The 21,252-nt window shown below is 39.9% G+C and overlaps 1 long non-coding RNA gene across 1 annotated transcript; it reads left to right on the plus strand.

Annotated features, from left to right (window-relative positions):
• The first annotated feature begins 515 nt into the window (after positions 1 to 515).
• On the plus strand, positions 516 to 5,784 carry LOC112626840. Its single transcript, XR_003119966.1, has 2 exons — positions 516 to 992; positions 5,579 to 5,784. It is a non-coding gene; the product is annotated as an uncharacterized LOC112626840 (long non-coding RNA).
• The last annotated feature ends 15,468 nt before the right edge of the window (positions 5,785 to 21,252 follow it).

The raw sequence follows: 21,252 nt of genomic DNA on the forward strand, positions 1-21,252 counted from the left end.
GGTCTGGGAGGATGTAGAAAGTCCTATTTGTAAGGCTTTGTGATCTGGGTATATGTCCACTGAGCAGTGAACTTACCGTCTCAAGTTCTGTATTCTAGTTGGGACTCTTCTGCTAACTGCTGGAGGGTATTGGCACAATCCCCTTACTGTTTTATTCAGAAGGGAAATAGAAGTGAACACTTAGTATTTAAGTTTGAGCCAATTTCTTCTTAATCCCTATGATCTGGAGCCTGCTAGGATCCTCAAGTTTGTTTCTCTTTTTTTTCCAACACCAGAGCATGTGTCTTTGCTTGCCCCACCTCTGTCCTCAGTTTCTTTACTAACAGCGCTGACTTCCCTTCCCAATCCTCTCAGCACATGCAGAAGACAAGAAGCAGAGGACAATGGCTTTGCTAAACTCTGAATTGTTCCAAAGTTCGAAGTTGTAACCCATGAGCTATCTCTTTGATGAAAGCAGTCAAAACTGGATGTTAGAAATATTTTGGAGGTTAAAGGAAGAGCGACTTGCACCTCCCTACCACTGAACTGTTTAATATTCTAGAATTTATGTTACACCGTAAAAGACAGACAACTCTGTCTGCAGTTCTGGGACTGGGATATGCCTGTGCATACATGCATCTGCTCTGTTTTGGTTTCACTTCACTTTAGTTATTTGATTTGGTGTCTGCAAAACCCCGTGTGCACATTTTTATGAGCCTTGGCACAATTTACTGCCAAGCTTGCTTGAGCTCTAAAATATGCCTCCAGTTTTGGAAAACCACAAATTATTTACCAAGGAGGCAAGGAAATGGAGGTCACTGGGCTCATTTCTTACATAATTTTCAACTTCCCTTTTGAGGCCTGACATCTCCCGGCAGTCACAGTGATGTCTTCCTTAGATAGATTCAATAATGGGGAAGAACAGGTGAAAAGTGGTGAAAGTTGCTAACTGCTGTGTTCCTCTGCTTGCTTTTCATGCTGTGTGCCAGGAATCAAAGCTGCAGGAGTGGAAGGTAGATGTAAAGTAACCCCTTTTCCTAGGTTATTGTGTTTATAAAGCGTTAAATAAGAAATGCTAAACAAAACAAAACAAAACAAAACCCTCTACTTTGTGGGAAGCAAAGTTATTTAAGGTATGAAAACAACAGTATTAACCTAAAACAATAGAATAAATGATCACTAAAGTGAAAGTACAGAACAGGTATAGAAAGTCAATCTTTGAAACATCAGCCGGTATCAGCTTCTTTCAAGATAATTCAAGGGTGATTAACATGTAACTAGCAAATACATTCAACATACAAGAGAAAAAGTGTGAGGATAAAAGGGGGCGATAAAATAAGTAGGGGAATGAGGGATGACCACAGATCAAATGGAAAGGATAAGCAAGGAGGAAAAGATAGCTCCTATGTGTCTAGCTTGGAAAGATAATGACTCAATTGAGTGAATAGGGGAGACAAATTGAGGGTTCAGGAATTTTTATTTTTATTTATTTTTGAGATGGAGTGTAGTTCTGTCACCAGGCTGGAGTTCAGCGGCCTGATCTTGGCTCACTGCAACCTTTATCTCCCGGGTACAAGCAATTCTCCTGCCTCAGCCTCCTGAGTCTGGGATTATAGGCATGCACCCCACACCTGGCTAATTTTTGTAGTTTTAGTAGAGATGGGATTTCACCTTGTTGGTCAGTATGGTCTCAATCTCCTGAACCTCATGATCCACCTACCTTGACCTCCCGAAGTGCTGGGATTACAGGCATGAGCCACTGCGCTTGGCTGGAACTCACAAATTTTTAAAGACATGGCAACATTCTTGTTGTGTGGGTTTACTTATGACAGATGGGTACATAGGTCTGTCCAAAGGGGCTGGGACACTTTGTTAGGTTTTAGGAATTTTTTTCTGCTAAATTCTCTTTTTCCTTTCTTCCAAGGAGGCAGGGTAAGGAGAGGTACCAGGTGCTGGTGGATTGTTTACCTTGGAGATTACCACCTTACAGAGGAAATAGCTGGTACCTCAGCAGGGACCTCTTGGTGGGCTTCAGAGTTGTGAGTTGAGCACTTGGAGCGGGGAAACATTGGATGTTTTCATGACATCGGTAGGATTTAATTCAATCAACGAATAGGACCCAGAATTAAATTAGCTGAGACAGTGGGGGAAGAGGGGCAGAATCCCAACTGTGCTTAGTTATAATTTCAGATGTAGAATAAAGAGTGCTCCAGGAAGCACAGCTTCAGGCCAATGATGAGATTTTGAATCCCTTCATGTTTATGATTTCATTTTTTTCCCTTCATGCTTATGATTTTAATTATCTCTGTTTCCCAAAGTGATTAGCAGAAACAATTTAAGATGAAATGAATATATGTGCTGGAAGGGGAGGCAAAAGTAGGGTGACATCCCATTTCATAGTCGGGCTTGTGGGTGGGGAGAGGGGATGGTGCAAGTAAAGAGAGAGAGGGCTCAGTAGTTTCTGAGAGGAGGGAGGAGAAGAGGAACACAAGCTTAGTTCATGAAGAAAGAAATCGATGGGAACCCAGGCTGATTCCACTCGGGTCTGCAACACTCCAGACAAATCCAGAAGCTGGCAGCTGGAATGAATGTTTATTTCTCAATAGAATGAAAAAAGAAATGAGATGGAGCTGAAGATATTGTACTGTCTGAAATGATTTACCTTATGGGCATTCAGGCTAATGAATGGGTTCATTTCCACATCCATGTGTGATCTATGTGAAGTTCATTTCATATCTGCAGTGCTCTCTGTAAGAAAGGTAGTCTAACGCCTGGCACTGTTAAGGGCTCAGTAAATGTTGGTTGCTTACTTCTGATTCTACCCACAATGACACCTGATTCTCAATAGAGAATTCTGGTATGTGAGCAATCTCAGTCAAGCTGTCTACAGTGTATATCTGTGCTTTCTAAAGTCAACATACAAAGTAAGAGTTAAGGCCGGCTGCGGTGGCTCACGCCTGTAATCTCAGCACTTTGGAAGGCCAAGGCGGGTGGATCACCTGAGGTCAGGAGTTTGAAACCAGCCTGACCAACATGGTGAAACCACGTCTCTACTGAAAATACAAAAATTAGTGGCACATGTCAGCTATTCAGCTATTCAGGAGACTGAAGCATGAGAATTGCTTGAACCCAGGAGGCAGAGGTTGCCATGAGCCGAGATGGCACCATTGTACTCTAGCCTGGACAACAAGAGCGAAGCTTCATCTCAAAAACAGAAAACAAAGGACAAAAAACAAAGCACAAAACAAAGTAAGAGTTAAGATGTAAAGTTCTAAACTCGACTTCTTTTGAATTGTTTTCTCAATGTTCCAATTGACTCATACTTGTCAGGCATAAAGTTTCTCCTTAAAATTGGTTTTATTTATCTCAGTTATGAGACTATTAGAAACAAATGGCTTCTATCTGCTTTGAAAAGCAGCTACAACCTTCAAATGATAAACACAATTTATCCATCTTTCATTTGTCCCTTGTTTTGACTTTGTTGAAATGAATTTCCTTTTTAAACTAGCGATATTCAGATAATTTGTGAAATATTTTATATGGGTTTAAAATAAGGACTGTGGCACATTGATCATCTAGCCCATTAGAATCAGCAAGTCTTTCGTCTTCAGCAGTTTAGTTGTGAAATGCCTAGTTGTGGTTTTCTTTTTTTTTTTTTAATTATATTTTATGTTGTAGGGTACATGTGCACAATGTGCAGGTTTGTTACATATGTATACATGTGCCATGTTGGTGTGCTGCTCCCATTAACTCGTCATTTACATTAGGTATATCTCCTAATGCTGTCCCTCCCCCCTCCCCCCACTCCACAATAGGCCCCGGTGTGTGATGCTCCCCTTCCTCTGTCCAAGTGATCTCATTGTTCAATTCCCACCTATGAGTGAGAACATGCGGTGTTTGGTTTTCTGTTCTTGTGACAGTTTGCTGAGAATGATGGTTTCCAGCTGCATCCATGTCCCTACAAAGGACACGAACTCATCCTTTTTTATGGCTGTCTAGTATTCCATGGTGTATATGTGCCACGTTTTCTTAATCCAGTCTGTCATTGATGGACATTTGGGTTGATTCCAAGTCTTTGCTATTGTGAATAGTGCTGCAATAAACATACGTGTGCATGTGTCTTTAGAGCAGCATGATTTATAATCCTTTGGGTATATACCCAGTATGGGATGGCTGGGTCAAATGGTATTTCTAGTTCTAGATCCTTGAGGAGTCTTTATAGCTATCCTGAGTTGGCTGAGATTCTTGAATGTGAAGATTGCTAGCTTTAAGAGTTTTGGGAAATTCTTGACTATGTTTTCTTTACATATTTGTCCTACCCTATTCTTTCTTTTTTCTTTAGTAACTCCAATAATAGGAATAAAGGGGTGTGCACTATGACTTGCATGTGACTGATATGTGTATTCTTTTGCATTCTCTGTGCTCTAGTCAAATATTTCATGTTGATCTGTCTTTGGGATCATTGAATCAAAATGTAATCTTAAGATGCTAAATAAAATATCATTTTCTTTCTTTGCATCTACTTATATTGTTTGTTTGTTTTACCTGGTAGTTGATCACAATCTCCTGCCTCTTTTTATGTTAGTAATTTGTGACTGTATGCCAGACGTTGTGGAAAAAGCACAAGTCAAAGCTCTGTATGAGGCTACTTTGACCAGAGAGAAATCTGTGTTTTCTCTGTGGAGCAGATAAGGTGAGGAGGTCATCACCCCAATCCAAGAGGCTGAGCTAGATCAAGACTGGGTTGACATTTTAGTAAGATCCCCTCCACCTCTAGTTCTGTTTTTATTTCTCAGGCCTGTCTCTTCTACACTGTTGATTGAGAGCTCTGAAAGACAGTGGAAGGTTCAGGCTGTTTAGCATCCTGCCGTATGCTCCAAATTTGATGAGCATCTTGGGGAGACCAGCCATGTTCTGAGCAGACTCCTTTCCTCAAGTGGAACTTTTCCTCCCAATTATTATGGGACTTCTGAAGATTTTAACTTACTTTGCAGAAACTCCTAACCTTTTACTCAGTCTCAATTTAGCAAGGATGCTATAGGAAAATTGGCAAGGCATTTGGGGATACTTTTGTTTCCAAATTGTTGTGGTTGCTTCTATGAATGCCACAAGCTTTGCTCACTCCTCTTTCCTTCCTACAGTGCTTCTGCATGAACCAGATCTGATCTGTGTTTCAAATCAGCAAATATCCCAAGAAAGAAAATAGCCTGTGAAAGGTAGCTAACCTTGCCAAAACACTCTGCTCTCTGGAATTTTTGTTCTTTTAATTCTTTCTGTTTCCATAATTCACTCATCTCTTTAAATGGATTTTTTGCAATTAATCTGTCTTCTTTAGTTAGTCTAACAGGATTGTGTTCTCCTGCAACCAACGGCATTCTATTCATAACCACAAGTCCCCTTAGGGTCAACTTTTAGGAAGTCTTGGGCAGTTATGTCTTTCCAATCTAACAGTCCATAAGATCTTCCCCTATTTTTCCAGAAGCTTCAGATGAGACTATCACAAAGAACATTATGGATATATGTGACAAATAGAGATTACAAATTAAATTCATACTGTCCAACATGAAAAACTTGACTGTCCTTTTTTCTATGTGTCCAGAGATACAGGGAGTCTACAGAGCATCCCCTGCAAGCATCAGTACAGAAGTTGATGATAATCTGGATGCAAGTCCAGGAGTGTGGAGTCCACTGACTCAGAAGACCTGCATCTAAGGAATTGACTGTCCTTATCCTTAAGTATGATGACTATGTTTCCAATTCCAGTAGACCCTTTGATGTATTCTGAATAAATATTCCTTTTGGAATTGAACTTCTAGAGCTCGTAACTTTGGCCCACTCTAGTTTTTTTTTTCTCTCTCTCTTTTCTTTTTTAATGATTTTTTTTTTTTGTAAAGATAAGGTCTTGCTTTGTTGCCCAGGCTGGCCTCGAATTCCTGGACTCAAGCAATCTATCTGCCTTGGGCTCCCAAAGTGCTGGGATTATAGGTGTGAACCGTTGTGTCTGATCGCTTTCTGGTTTTTCTAGCATTATGTTATCCCAACTCTGTTCTCTATGTAAATTTCCCTGATGACGTGGTTGTATCTTGGCGTTTCAAAATACTTAACAGACTTCGTTTTGTTTGAATTTTACAATGAACTTACATGACTAGGCATGGTCCCCAGTTCAGTTTTATAGACAAGGATTCTGCAGGTCAAGAAGTGAAACACAACCAATAACAGCAGGTGACAGGATTTAAACCTGGGTCACTGTACTTATTTTTTTCTACTCTGTCATTATGTGTATCTATCCTACCTCTGCAATGACAGATGGCCTTAGAGCAAGAACACTTCCTTACATCTGGTATACAGTTGAAAAGTAAAAATTCCACACAAAGAAATATGGAAAGAAGTTTTACCTGCTCCTATAGCTTCCTTTCAGGGACCTGGCACCCACAAAGGTTGGGTAACAGAAAGGAGACTTATGTAACTTAAAGCAGAGAAAGTTATGGAGACTGTCTTAGCATAATATAGCATGGAGTGGTCATGCTTGGATGTGCAAAATGTCTGATGGTCTCGGACATGGCTTGACCCTGAATTACAGTAGTGAGGCAAGTTGCCTCGGGCAAAGCAAACTTATTGGACCCAAAGCTCTCATTTGAGAATTTTGTTGCCTAAAAATTATAAAATATCAGCAATTTCATATGGTTCAGCCTAATATTTTATCACTCTTCCTTTTTCTATTCTAAAGCAATAATTTTTAATAATGTAAGCTATACACATACATGCTTTCAACATACAACATCCTGACTATCATATAATGGATATTTCAAGCAGTAAATGTTCAGCATGTCTTCACCCCCACTTGAAGACATAATGTATCAATTAGGCTGTTCTTGCATTGCTATAAAGAAATACCTGAGACTGTGGAATTTATAAGAAAAGCAGTTTAATTGGCTCATGGTTCTGCAGGCTGTACAAGAAGCATATTGGGTCTACTTCGTCTACTTCTGTGGTGACCTCAGAGAACTTTGACTTATGGTGGAAGGTGAAATGGGAGCAGGCACCTCGTGTGACTGAAGCAGGAGCAAGAAAGAGAGAGTGACGGAGGTGCCAGACACTTTTAAACAGCTGGAACTCTCTTGAGAATTCACTCACTGTCTTGCGGACAGCACCAAAGGAATGGTCCTAAACCATCCATGAGAAATCCTCCCCCATGATCCGATCACCTCTCACCAGGTCCTATCCCCAACACTGGGATTACAGTTCAACGTGAGATTTGGGCCTGGACACAGATCCAAACCCTATCAATATATTGGCCAGACGCTTGCAACTATATGAAGAATACCCTGGTTACCCAGCCACAAATGCAGATGTTATTGATAAGGGAGGGGGGCAGGGAAGTGCTGGGAGGAGAAAGGCAGGTCTCTGGCCAGGGCTCCACCCTGGGGCCTGTGCCCACAGACCTGGGTGAGGGCAGGCACTCCTGCCTTTGCGTCCAAATGTTGCTTTTCCCAAGACCACCCTGGCCTGCCACGCCCCCATCCTGTGCCTATGAAAACCCCGAAACCCTAGTGGGCAGTCACACAAGCGGCTGCACATCCAGAGGACGTCAAGAAGAGCACGTCCACAGGCACCGGCAGACCCTGGCAGGCCACCGACTGGTGGAAGGACGTGGAGTTCGGCTGGGCAGTCGGAGGAGATCCAGGCCGCTAAGTGGCCTGACCCCAGGAAATACACCTTCCCACTCCATCTCCCTTCTGCCTCCCCTGTCTGCTGAGAGCTACTTCCACTCAATAAAACCTTGCTCTCATTCTCCAGGCTCACGTGTGATCTGATTCTTCCGGTACAACAAGGCAAGGACCTTAGGATACAGAAAGTCCTCTGTCCTTGAGATAAGCCAGGGGTCTAATTGAGCTGACTCACACAAGTCGCCTACAGATGGCAAAACTAAAAGAGCACCCTGTAACACACGCCCACTGGGGCTTCCGCTGCAATCGTTCACCCCTAGACACGGCTGTTGGGTTAGAATCCCACAACCCAGCCGTCTGCCTGCTCCTCTAGAGGTTTGAGCAGTGGGGCAGGGAAGAAGCGAGCCCCTCCTGCTGTTGCACACCCTGCGAGGGGGCAACGGAACTTTTCCTGTTTCATCATCAGGGATGTTGTATTGGTGTCTTAAATAACACTAGCATTTTGCCATATTTGGAGCTGCTACTGGGCCAGCTCTGTTTCCAGGCCTGCCTTTCAATCTTTTCCTTGCTTCTGGCATGAGTTCCCTTCTCTCTTGAGAAATCAGTTATGCATTTGAAAATACATGTAGCTATACATACTTTAAACATACCATTTAGCAAGGATGCTCCTTATTGGACAGTCTTTCACAGTTTCAGGTGAGCGAAGTAGTGCGATCTCATACATGATGAAAGCTAAGCAGGCAACAGCTTTCCCGTAAGTAAGCATTTCAAAATGTATTTGTAGAAAGGCAGTAAAAGAATAAGATGCAAATCAAGCTATTTTTAAACCATCCTTTTCAGGGCCAAGGAAGAAAAATGAATTCTTTAAAAAAAATTATAAGGTCTTTAGTGGTGTTTTTAGTTGTAGTAATTTGGAGATGATTAGGTATTGTTATTTTTGATTCAATTCTTTAGAACAAAAACTTACAGAAATAGAAAGCTTTGCCATTTCTTTTCCTCACAACTTTAAAAAGTAAACCCATGAGTGTTGGGTCACAGAAACCTTTCTTTTTTAGTCTCCTTTTTGTGCAGATTCATCCACCGTCAAATTACATTGTACTCCTTCCTCCTCGGACTACCTGTGGAAGAATGTTTATATAAATAAACCCAAAGTCCTGTCTTTTTGTCTGTTGCTCTGAGTAAATGGTACAAAATAGATGCCTTAGTCTGGTGATTTGATTTAATACAAATGGATATTGTTAGAACAATTCTTTACACCTGAGCTATTGGGAGATTTACTTGTAACTTTCCTTGCTACGTGAACAGCAGTAGTATTTGTTGTTTCTAAGATGTGTTGTAGTTCAAAAGATTTTGTTTGTATCATGCCCAAGTGACTGCATTAAGAAGTACCTAGTTGATTAAAACAAAACAAAACAAAACAAAAAACTCCTTTAAATCATTCAGCTGTTTGACCTATACTAGTGTATAGGTGTTATACTTAATTATATATTTTGGTGCTGTCTGTTTTATTATGTGGCAGTGTGTAGTCCCAGTATTTATGCTAATTGTATAGTTCTTTGGACTCCAGTTTTTCTATTTGTAAATTTGGATTAAAGTCTATCATGGCTCCTTTCAAAGAGAGCACTATATGTACATGGAGGGTACTTTGATACCACTAGAGGGATGGGACCGAGATCTCAAAGAAACAGGATACACTGTAAACCTGGGAGGCGGAGCTTGCAGTGAGCTGAGATCCGGCCACTGCACTCCAGCCTGGGCGACAGAGCGAGACTCCGTCTCAAAAAAAAAAAAAAAAAAAAGAAATAGGATACACTGGCTCTGGGGTGAATGGGTCCTATGACTTGTAGGGCTTCGGAGTAGGACATACAACTCTGGGGCTAAAGCTCAGGGCACTGGCCATGCAGTTGAACATTGCTGCCAGTTCTTTCCTGGTCCTGCCCTGTGCAATTTCCAGCTTCTTCTCTAAATAAATGTTGAAGGTATGCATACATAGCAGAGGTGTGCCAAAGCGTACAGTTGCCCAGATTATTTGCACACCTTGGTTTGGCCCTGGCCAGTTGAAGGAGTTATGAGGAAATACATTGCTGTGGTGACTTCTGTCATTCATTTCTCTGTGTATATTGGTATTAATTGATTTTTTTGGCAGAGTTTAAAGTACTTTTGAACTTTTCCCTTTTCTTCTCTCTTCTGCTTCTTTTTCCAGACTGCTTCCGAGATTGGATGAAGAGACTCTATTGACAACGCTGTGAAGAGAGGTATTTGGAGCGTGTTGGGGGAGGTAGTGTTGACTTCCTTGTGCAATCTAGGATTGAGTGCGGGATGCAGTTGGAAGGGAAGAGAAGTAAGACTCCTCCATCTTCCTGGTCCAGAGAAATTATGCTGGAGCCCCCTAGCCTTAACGAGAAAGGAGGTGTTTGTGTTTCCACCATCTTTGAGATCTGATTGCTAATGGAGCTCCCTTTAAAGAATTCTGCTGTTTACAATAAAAGTGAGATCTCCCTCCTCCATCCTGTGTTACACAGCTTGAGATTGCACCCTTGTTCCTGGCACCTTTGCATTGCAGGAGCCTGCCTTTGACTTTCTTTCCTCTCTTGCTGCTTCTCTTTACAGAAAGTGCTGAGCTTCTTGGTGAGTGTCCCTCCCAACAGATGAATATTCAGCGGAGAATGGAGAGCTTTCTACCGTAAGAATCAGGATGTGGCTGTTTATAAAGTTACTGCATTTTTTTTTTGAAGAGTGGCTGCAATTAGTTTTGGTGTTAGGCAGCAAAAACCCCAAAATGTGCTTTTTGATTTCACATTGCTTGCATAATACAGATACCCATTTACTGGAAGAAATCTTTGTGGGTAAGTGTATGAGTGTGTATGCATAAGTGTGTGTGTGTGTGTGTGTGTGTGTGTGTGACTCCACATATATTTCTGGAGTGCCTTCTATGTGCCAGGCATGGTGTTAGTCAACATATATAATTGAGAGTAAAACAGTCATGATCTCTGCTCTTAACCAATTTACAATCTAGGATAAAAGAGACCTTCCATGTTCAAATCCACAATGACATTAATTGCAATATGATCATTGTTGTGTTTGAAGAATAGCTAAGAAAAGCACAAAGAACTTACAAGATGGCTTAACAGAAGAACTTCATCTAGCTTACAAGTATGGATAGCCCCTTTCTAAGAAAGCGGTGTGAGTAAGGATGAATAGGAATAGGCCAGATAAAATACTAAGCCAGGAGTTGGAGGTGGACACGGGGGAGGGAGGTGACATTGTACTGATAGGTGTAGAGAGCTGAGGAGGCTGATGAATGTAGAGAAAGTAGAAGTGTCACTGGATTGCAGTTCTTGATAGGTAGAAATGTTGTATGAGGGGACGAAAACAAGGCCATTGGAAAGGGAAGCTGAAGGTGGTGGTGGTGGTGTTTGTGAAGGTATTCATGTTATTGCAGAATTATCTGAAGTGCAGTTTCCAGTGTTGACCACATTCATGGTGTGACTGTGGAAGTTGGTGCTTGGGGTGAATGATGACAACTATCAGTGGGTATCAGGGTAAGGAACTGCTGGTCAAGGTGTTGATGGTACATCCAAGTGATGTTAAATCTGCTTAGCATGATGGTAAGGTTGGGTGAAAAGAAGACGACGAGTTGGGTGCTAAATTCTTTAAGGAGTGACCAAATGATTAAGTGAGGACTGGAGGGAGAAGAGGCTCTTATTGTCAACTACTCAAAGGAGCGGCTTACAAAAGAGAGTGCAGTTTTTTGTCTGCAAGTGGCATTGGGTAGTCAGGAGGACACTGCCTTGGTTCTGATACTGGGATATTTCGAGTTTGATGGAAAACGTCTCCCAGCCCCTGCTTGAGAGGAGAAGCAGTATCCTTAGGGGACAGTGGGTTTCAGTGAAGTCAAGAAAGGGTGTGGTGTGTGTGTGTGTGGTGTGTGTGTGTGTGCGATAACTTTAAGATAATTACGGGTTAGAAACATGTGGATTAAGGTAAGAAGAGACTACCCTCAGGCATTCATCCAAACTTTGAATTTCTTCTAGAAACCTCCTCTCAAGTCACAGTCAAGTGACTGATTGATTGATCCAGCAATTGCAAAACCACTCTCTTCTAATGCATACCATTTAAGTTAATTTAAAATGTAAGTTTTATTTTCTTTTTGGATGGGGTCTTGACTGCATCCTGAAAACATAGCTGGTGTTTTTGTTACCTTAGTGTAAGCTGTGTAGTCAAAAGAATAGTGGGAATGGTCACTGTGTGTGGATATTGTTGTTCCTGAGGTAAATTCTGTCCTGGCTACTAACCAAAGGATCTTTCAGAAACGCTCTCCCAAACCACTGCCCATTGGATAGCAAACGCAGTATCTATTTTAGAGAAAATGATTGCATCAGATTAAAATGGTTAAATTGTCTTAACATGCCAGGATCTTATCTTTTCATGAAAATATTTTTTATTAACTTTTTTTAAAGGAGGACAACTGCTCTTCAGATTTTTCCCATGAGAACTGAAGATTAAACTTTGATTTTTCTCCTTTTATCCTCCCCAATAGAAGCTGTATATTTTGAGGATAACCACTTGGTTAAAAGCAAAATAGCCTTAAATAAACACACATACCTTAAAATGAATGAGCATTTCTGGTACAGTCTTAGATTTCACAGTGTCATACTGACTGGGTTGAGAAAGCCACCAGGATTTCATAGCTCAAAGTTCAGGTTTTATACAGGATTTATATGTCCTGTAGAATATTCTGTTTGCTGCAGTTTGAAATGATAGTATCTTCTTCTCTAGGAAACTAATGTTTAACAGGTAAGTGCAACCGGATTGCTAACAGGAGATGGAGGAAAAATGTCACCATTTTGAATGGGGTTTGTGTTTACCAGTACACAAAATGTATGCTTGTATTATCGATTATGTGAAAATATCTATAATTGTTGGAAAGATAAAATCCATGTTTGCCAAGAAAATCAATTTTTTCCATATCTCTCTTTGTGCACTGTGGTTTTAAAATTTCCTTCTCATTTTTAATGGTGTTTTCTGTTTAAAAAGCTTATTTGAAAAAATTAAAAAAAAATTATATACATTTATTGTGTATAATGTAATATTTTAAAATATGCATACATTTGGAATGGCTAAATGTAGCTAATTATCATATGCATATTTATGATTTTTGTGGTGAGGACACTTAAAATTTACTCTTTTAGAAATTTTCCAGAATACAATACTGTCCAATGTTATTAACTGTAGTCACCATATTGCACAATAGATCTCTTGGACTTCCTACTCCTGTCCAGTTGAAATTTTGTATACTTTGACAAACATCTCTCCAATCTCCACCTTTCTCCCCACCAGTCCCTTGTAACCACCATTCTACTTTCTGCTTCTGTGAGTTCAACTTCTTTAGATTCCACATGTGATATTTGTCTTTCTATGCTTGGCTTATTTCACTTAACATAATGTCCTCCAGGTTCAGCCACATCACAAATGACAGGGTTTCTTCTTTAAGGCTGAATAGTATTCCATTGTGCATATATATCACATTTCCTTTATCCATCCCTCCATTGTTGGACATTTAGGCTGATTCCATCTCTTGGCTATTATGAATAATGCTGCAATGAACATGGGAATGCAGATACCTCTTTGACACATGGATTTCGTTTCCATTGGATATATGTGGTATGCTCAGAGGCGAGATTGGTGGATCATATGGTAGTTCTTTCCAAATTTTTTGGAAGAATCTCCATATGGATTTCCATAATGGATGTACCAATTTACATTCCCATGTGCATTGTTTTCTGACGTCGATAAAGATCTATTCGTTTCACAAACCTTTATTGCGTGCTGACTATGCATCAGCATAATGGGAGGTGCAGTTGATACAAATAAAAGGCACAGCCTTGCTCGGAAGCAGATATAATAACTATTTATTAAACAAAGATGGCAGAAGTGGGCAACTGACCGCATGTGAGAAGAGTGACAAGGAGAGTGGAATCTAGGATGATGTATATTTTGGCTTGGGCTGTTGAGCTGATGAGGAATGTATATTTTTTGAAATGCAGTATACTGTCACCTTATTTCTAAGTAGGGTCAAGTTTGAGGCCAAATAAAACTTTCCAATATTTGTTCTTCTAGCACATTAATAAAATGTACTTTGTGATTATGAGCAGCTGATTTGAAGATTGATTAATTTCTACTCCTGTTACCTTGATAAATAAGAAATAAATTTCATGGACAAGAACTCATCATTTGAAATAGATGGTAACAGTTGGATTGTCATTGATTACATGAGGTGATTTACAAGGAGGTCCAGCACATGCATGTAGTGTGCTATTCCTTGCCATGTCTGTTTTCTGTTAATTAATACAAATGTTGTTGTGTAGTTTTTGGTATTTTGACTCAAATTGAGAAAATGTATGCACTTTTATATACACGTATTAGTGTAAAACTTGGACCTGGAAAAGCAGAGGTTTCTAATAAATTAGCCAACATTTTCTTTGAAGAATTCAAGGTACCCTGAAGTACTTTCCTAATGATTAAATTGTTATTGTTGGAGGTCAATTCTCCATAGACTTTTTGTATTTCTGTGTCTCTTGTGAGTGAGCAACTAACTGCCCTTCATTCTGAACTATCTTTTCAGGGATATTTGTGTTGTGAACAGTCTTGGAACATAGAGACAGTGTTTCTGGAGCAAAGGCCAGGCATGCTCACTGCCCATTATAAAGGATTTGGGTTCCCTGAATTCAAGATTCCTCTTCTATAGCATAATCACTGAAGGTACCATCTGGTTCTCTTTGCATCACCTTGCAAAAATGGAGGCCTGGTTAACTGGTACAAAAAAATGCTAATACTTTGACTACTGCTATTGTCATGAGCACTAAACTGTTATTTTTCTGTGACCCGGGAGTCTTGTGTCTTCTACCAGCATTCATGAAACTTTTGTCTGGCTAACTGGTTAGTTTGCGAGAAGGGTGAACTCTCAGACCCTTCACAGTTTTTTGTTTGTTTGTTTGTTTTGTTTTTTGGTTTTTGAGATGGAGTATCACTCTCTCGCCCAGGCTGGAGTGCAGCGGCGTGATCTCAGCTCACTGCAGCCTGTGCCTCCTGGGTTCAAGCGATTCTCCTGCCTCAGCCTCCCGAGTAGCTGGGACTACAGGTGTGTGCGACCATGCCCAGTTAATTTTTTGTATTTTTAGTAGAGACGGAGTTTCACCGTGTTAACCAGGATGGTCTCGATCTCCTGACCTCGTGATCCACCCGCCTTGGCCTCCCAAAGTGCTGGGATTACAGGCGTGAGCCATGGCACCTGGCCTTCTTCACAGTTTTTGATGGTTAATGCACTTCAGTGTCTTATCTTCCAATCTGTAGACTTTATTCTACCATAAAATATGAAACATTCCAACTTTTCCAGCACTGAGAGGATGGAACTCTAAGTTGTAGATTGACATGGTTTGGCTGTGTCCCCACCGAAATCTCAACTTGAATTGTGTTTTCTAGAATTCCCAAGTGTTGTAGGAGGGACCTAGCGGGAGGTAATTGAATCACGGGGACCGGTCTTTCCTGTGCTATTCTTGTGACAGTGAATACGTCTCACGAGATCTGATGGGTTTATCAGGGGTTTCTGCTTTTGTTTCTTCCTCATTTTTCTCTTGCTGCCACCATGTAAGAAGTGCCTTTCGCCTCCTGCCATGATTCTGAAGCCTCCCCAGCCATGTGGAACTGTTAGTCCAATTAAACCTCTTTTTCTTCCCAGTCTCAGATATGTCTTTATCAGCAGTGTGAAAACAGACTGATACATAAATGAAATAACAAAAAGTCAAAAACTATTATATCTGCTTTTCCTTGTGATTGCAAATGAATATGGTGCCTGTGATACCTCACATTTATTACATATCACGATTTTTGAAACCTCACTGAGAAATATTGGAGTGTAAGTGTACATTTAAAGCAATGACTTTTGTGAAATGTGAATATTTGCTATCACTTATAGTTCATTTATTTTCACTGCACTTAACTTTTATCTAGGGATCATAAACAAGTGTTTTGCTTTCTTATTGTAATCAAGTTTATTGAGGTGTAATTTATGTGTAATAGATTGCATCCAGTGTACAGTTTGATGAATATTGACAGTTTAATATGCCTGTAAGATCACCATCACCATCAAGATACAAAACACTTCCATCACCCCAAAGGCTTACATGTACCCTTTGACTAAATGAATTTCGATAATGTGTGTAAGCCCTTGATATTGAGCAATTTGGGAATAATTTCTGCTGAGGCGTTTTTGCTAGTTTCCTTATTTTATTTACTTTTTAAATTATCATAAGCATTAATATCTTATTTTTTTTCCTTGGTTATTTGCTTTGATTTCTGTTTTCCCGTTAAGGGTCCTCTGTTTGGTCTTTCCTTCTCTTTCATATCTGTTGGAGCAGAAAGACCAAATAATGTTTTCGTGAGCTCACATAAATGAGATAAATAGAATACATTTGAAAAAACATCAAGACTAAGTTGCCTCGAAGGAAAAAAAAAGTCACACCAAAAAGAAGGTGGGAATTAGTGTACTTGAGTATGGAAATTGATTAAGCAATAAAAATATGATGACAATTACTTTTGTAATTCAGTTATGAATTATGCTTAAAATGTGTACTTTATTCACTTTAATTATGATGTTTGATTTTAGAGTTTTTCCTTCTCTCAATTATTGATATATTTTCTAGGGAAGGCTTTCTCAAATATTTGTTTTCATCTGACTTTTTATAATCATGGCTCTCAAAATCGAAGGATGGATTTTGAACAGTCGATTTCTCTCAGCAGTGTAAAATGAGTCACATGGGTCACATTTGTCTTGAGTCCCTTCAAAGACTGGAATGTGAGTAGAAATTGCAGAGCAACTTTCCCACGGCACTAATTGCATGTGAAGGACAAGACACTTCCATATTGTAATACCAAATACAAAATAGTGCCAAAAAAAAAAAAAAATCTCTGGTTAGAACTGTTCCATTTGTCATATGCCTTCTAATTTATAAAACAAGAATTTTCTCTCTTCTCTTACCCGGTTGGAGGATCAGCTTTATTTTTCAAAATTTGGATGGAAATCAGTCTTCAGTCTGCTCTGTCTGAAAAGAGAAAAATGCTTGCAACAGTTTGAAACACTATAAATTGGAATATTTGATGTCAGTTATCTAGGATTTTTATATCACTCCTCTTCCAACCTCCCGCTTCTCACTGATGAGGGTTTCTTACTTTGGGGGGAAGAATACATAGCAACTGTAAAAATGTAAAATAAAGCGAGTTCATCTGATTAGTCTGCAATCTCTCTCTTTTCGTTTGCATCTGGAAATTCTCAAGTAGACACATGGAAACTTGCAGCATGCACGCTTTCTCCCTGTGTGTCTGCATATTCCATACCATTTTCCAGCCATGCTTGTCTTTTATTAAGAATTAGATGGTCTGAATGAGAATAATTTAAAACATTTTTTTAAAACTTTATTTTTTTAGGAACAGTTTTAGTTCATAGCAAAATTGAGATAAAAAAACAGAGATTTCCCATATATCCCTCCTGTCCCCCTCACCTGGCCTCCCCTATTATCAACACCTCTGACCAGAGTGGTACCCTTGTTGCAATCCATGAGCCTATACTGACACATGATTATCACCCAAATCCCAGCGTTTACTTTAGGGTTCCCTTGGAGTTGTATATCCTAGGGGTTTAGACAAATATGTAATGACATGTACACAGAAAAATAAAAATTGGAGGTCAACATCTCACTTTTCCTGTTCAGTATTAAACATGAAGCAACTGTTGTGCCTTTTCCAAAAATAGTCTGCCACAAGGAGCAATAAGTAATCAGAATTTAAGGGGGAGGAAAATGGAAAACTCAAGAGGCCTGCCTTACATGAACACACACATATTTTATAACTTCTCTTATACTTTAGAACATTATTCCACTGGATTCTGGATTTCTAGATATTACATGAAAGTTCAACTGTAATTAGGAAGTACTTAGCTTAGGGTGAGGCAGGGTAGCTTGGGCTCTGTTTGATAGAATTGAATTGGGTCAACTTGCGATGCATCAAACACTCAGAGCGAGTATTTTTTTGGGAATCATCCACCTGAACAGGGAAATTTTCTAATTTGCACTAAAGTGCAGTACATGCTCTCAGAACATGAGGAATTGAAGACAATCACACTTCCCCTCTTTTGCAGCAAAAGGATTTTTTTACACTGGAGATCTCTGTTGAATTATGCCTAGTCGGTATTATCCATGCAGGTTATAAGTATGAGATGTTTCGATCCAAGAAAAAAAGCATTTTTTTGCCTTTTTCTTGTTTTTGTTTGCTTGCTTATTTTTACTTGTTTGTTTTCACTGCTGTACCAGTTCAAGGAATCACTGGCCAAAAAGGAGGACAAATTTATAATTAGGAAATAAAGGAGGCTGGCGGGAACTGGAAAGAGCTGAATAAGTGGTTCATTAAACTGAGAAAACTGAGAAAGCAAAGCTCAGGGAAAGCAAAGCTCACTACTGAGAAAGCAAAGTTCACTACTGAGAAATTGTAGTGGGGGGTGGGAATGGGGTTGAAAGAGATGCAACTGTATTGTAGACAAGAGAAAGGCCACTTCAGGCACTAACTCATAAAGGCAGTGCATCTGCCCTGGTTCTCCTTTCATGAACAGCTAAAATACTAGGTGACACTGGACATAGTAAAAGCGCATAATAGGATGAGGAGGTTGGTTTTGAAATTTGGACTAGGTCAAGATTTCTGGCTCATAGAAGTTAGTTGGTCATGGAGCAGTCAACGTTCACAATGGGTCTCAGCAGCTAAGGCAGGCAACGGGGAAGTCAGGCAACAGGGATCAGAAACCCAGAGGAGAGGTGTGGAGAAACCAGAGTCTAGACCTATAGGTCTGGGAAGAAAAGATCAATATGCCTGGTCAAAGATTCCAGGAAGGAAAGATTTGGATCTCAGCACAGGTCCTGAGTTGTGGGGTGTCAGGTACAAGAATGAAGCTTGATTCCAAGCTCAGTGCCACAGGATCTTCTCTTTTCTGTGTATGCACAGAACTGATGCGCAATTTTGACAAGGCCTGAGCATGCAGTTTGCAGAAAGTAAGTTCTGCCTGACCTAGGTGTGGTGCTTGAACAAATGGAGAGAAATAAATATGTCATGCATAATTCAAACTGGAATATATTTACAATTACAAAGGAAAGCCAGAGGGGCACTGTCAAAGTGGATGGTTATGCTCAGGTAAGAAAAAGGTGTAATCCTCCTCAAAGTATCATTTCTTTATATTAAAGTCTAGAAATATTTTCTCATTCATTTATTCATTAGTTCATTTATTCATTCATCAAATGTTTATTAAATGTCTACTACATGTTGATATGTTTAACATCTTGCAAATCACTTTAACTAATAACTTTCACTATCTGTCTGTTTGAATTTTCAATAATGAAGTCCATCTCTCTAATAAATGTTAACAATTAAAAATGGAGCCACTGTTGAGGCAAGTTCAAGCTCTGGGGAATTATGAAATTTACCAGAAAACATTGATGACAATGGAGAGAAACAGGATAAAATTGTAAGAGCCTGAGGTGATGGTTTATAACTAAAATATTGATTTGAGAATGAATTAACTGAACCACTTAGCTATGATAATAGTGAGGTTGGACATCCATAATGGGAGTCATGATTGATTGTACAGTCATATAGAAGTTGGTCAAAATCCCCAAACTGGATGAAGAAATCAATTTGGTGGCTTCCTTTACATTTATTATTTGAAATAATTTTAGGGAGAATACTAGACTAAAAAATGTAATGGCGTTTTTTCTGGGCTCTGGCTCAAGTGGTTTGCCAGAAATAAAGTCTAAAAGGCTCTCCTTACTGTCATATTTGTGACTTGTGGTTTTTGAGCCAGTTATTTTATTCTCCTGAAAGAATGGCTGTTATTATTCAGTTCTGATTTTACCACAATGTGTGTGTGTTAGTGTGCATGAAAACAGCATAGGATGTGTTGGGGTTGCAAGGAATAAACCTAGAACTGAGGCAGGCTCCTCTATAAGCAAAGACTATTTGCTATTATGAGTAGCAAATTATTTTGAACTACAAATTCTACCCAGGTGGTATTGTAGTATTTTTCTTGGCCAAACTAAATGTGAATTATTCATCAGATAAAAATTCTATTGAAAGGAGATAAGGTAGGGATTTGGAAAGATAAATGTTGTTTGTTTGTGTTTTGTTCTGGTAAACATGAAGGACTTTGGACAGCAAGAGGGCAAGATGATAATATGCAATAGAAAGAACCATAAAGAAGAGGGAAGGGAAGTGGAAGGTTTCAGAAGGGAAAGTGAGAGGATTCATGTTTTCCTTGGAACTGAAGTGCCACTACACACTGACTCTTCTTTCCAGGTGAAATTATGAGGAGAATTTGTATTTATACATTTTGGTGTCCTTCAATCTAATCCTTTATACCAGAACCATGTTAATTCAGCCCAGTCTTTTTCTGATGGGTTACTCCCTATCTTCTTCTCCATTTGGTGGGAAGAGAAGAGGAAAAGACAAGAGGAAAAACAAACTAAAACTAAAAGAACTATGAGAAATTTATGGCTGGGCGTGGTGGCTCACACCTTTAATCCCAGCATTTCGGGGGACCAAGGTGGATGGAACGCTTGAGTCCAGGAGTTTAAGATTAACATAGACAACTGGCAAAACCTCATCTCTACAAAAAATACTAGTGAAACCCCGTCTCTACTAAAAAATACAAAAAACTAGCCGGGCGAGGTGGCGGGCGCCTGTAGTCCCAGCTACTCGGGAGGCTGAGACAGGAGAATGGCATAAACCTGGGAGGCGGAGCTTGCAGTGAGCTGAGATCCGGCCACTGCACTCCAGCCTGGGTGACAGAGCAAGACTCCGTCTCAAAAAAAAAAAAAAAAAACCAAAACAAAAAAACCAAAACAAAACAAAACAAAAAACAAAACAAAAATACTAAACATTAGCCAGGCATGGTGGTACATGCCTGTTGTCCCACCTACTTGGGAGGCTGAGGTGGGAGAATCACTTTAGCCCAAGAAAGTTGAGGCTGCAGTGAGCTGTGATCACACCACTGCACTCCAGCCTGGGTGACAAAGTGAGAACCTGTCTCAAAACAAACAAAAAAAGAAAATTCATGGCTGGGCTTGGTAACTCATGCCTGTAATCTTAGCACTTTTGGAGGCCAAGGTGGGCAGATCACCTGAGATCAGGAGTTTGAGACCAACCTGTCCAACGTGATGAAACCCCGTTGTACTAAAAATAGAAAAATTAGTCAGGCATGATGGCACACGCCAGTAAGTCCCAGCTACTCAGGAGGCTGAGGCAGGAGAATTGCTTGAACCTGGGAGACATAGGCTGCAGTGAGCCAAGATTGTGCCACTGCACTTCAGCCTTGGCAATAGAGTGAGACTCTGTCTCAGAAAAAAAAAAAAAAAGAAAGAAAAAAGAAAAAAGAAAAGAAAAGAAATTCATACGAAATATTTATCTATATTTTCTTTGTTGTTATTGTCCTTAATTGTTCATGAATACATGGACCTTTTCCTGATTTCTAGGAATCAGTGAATGCTAAAGCTATACTGTCAAGAATGAACTC

The sequence above is a fragment of the Theropithecus gelada genome, chromosome 6, assembly GCF_003255815.1.
Source record: "Theropithecus gelada isolate Dixy chromosome 6, Tgel_1.0, whole genome shotgun sequence".
Taxonomy (NCBI): Eukaryota; Metazoa; Chordata; class Mammalia; order Primates; family Cercopithecidae; genus Theropithecus; species Theropithecus gelada.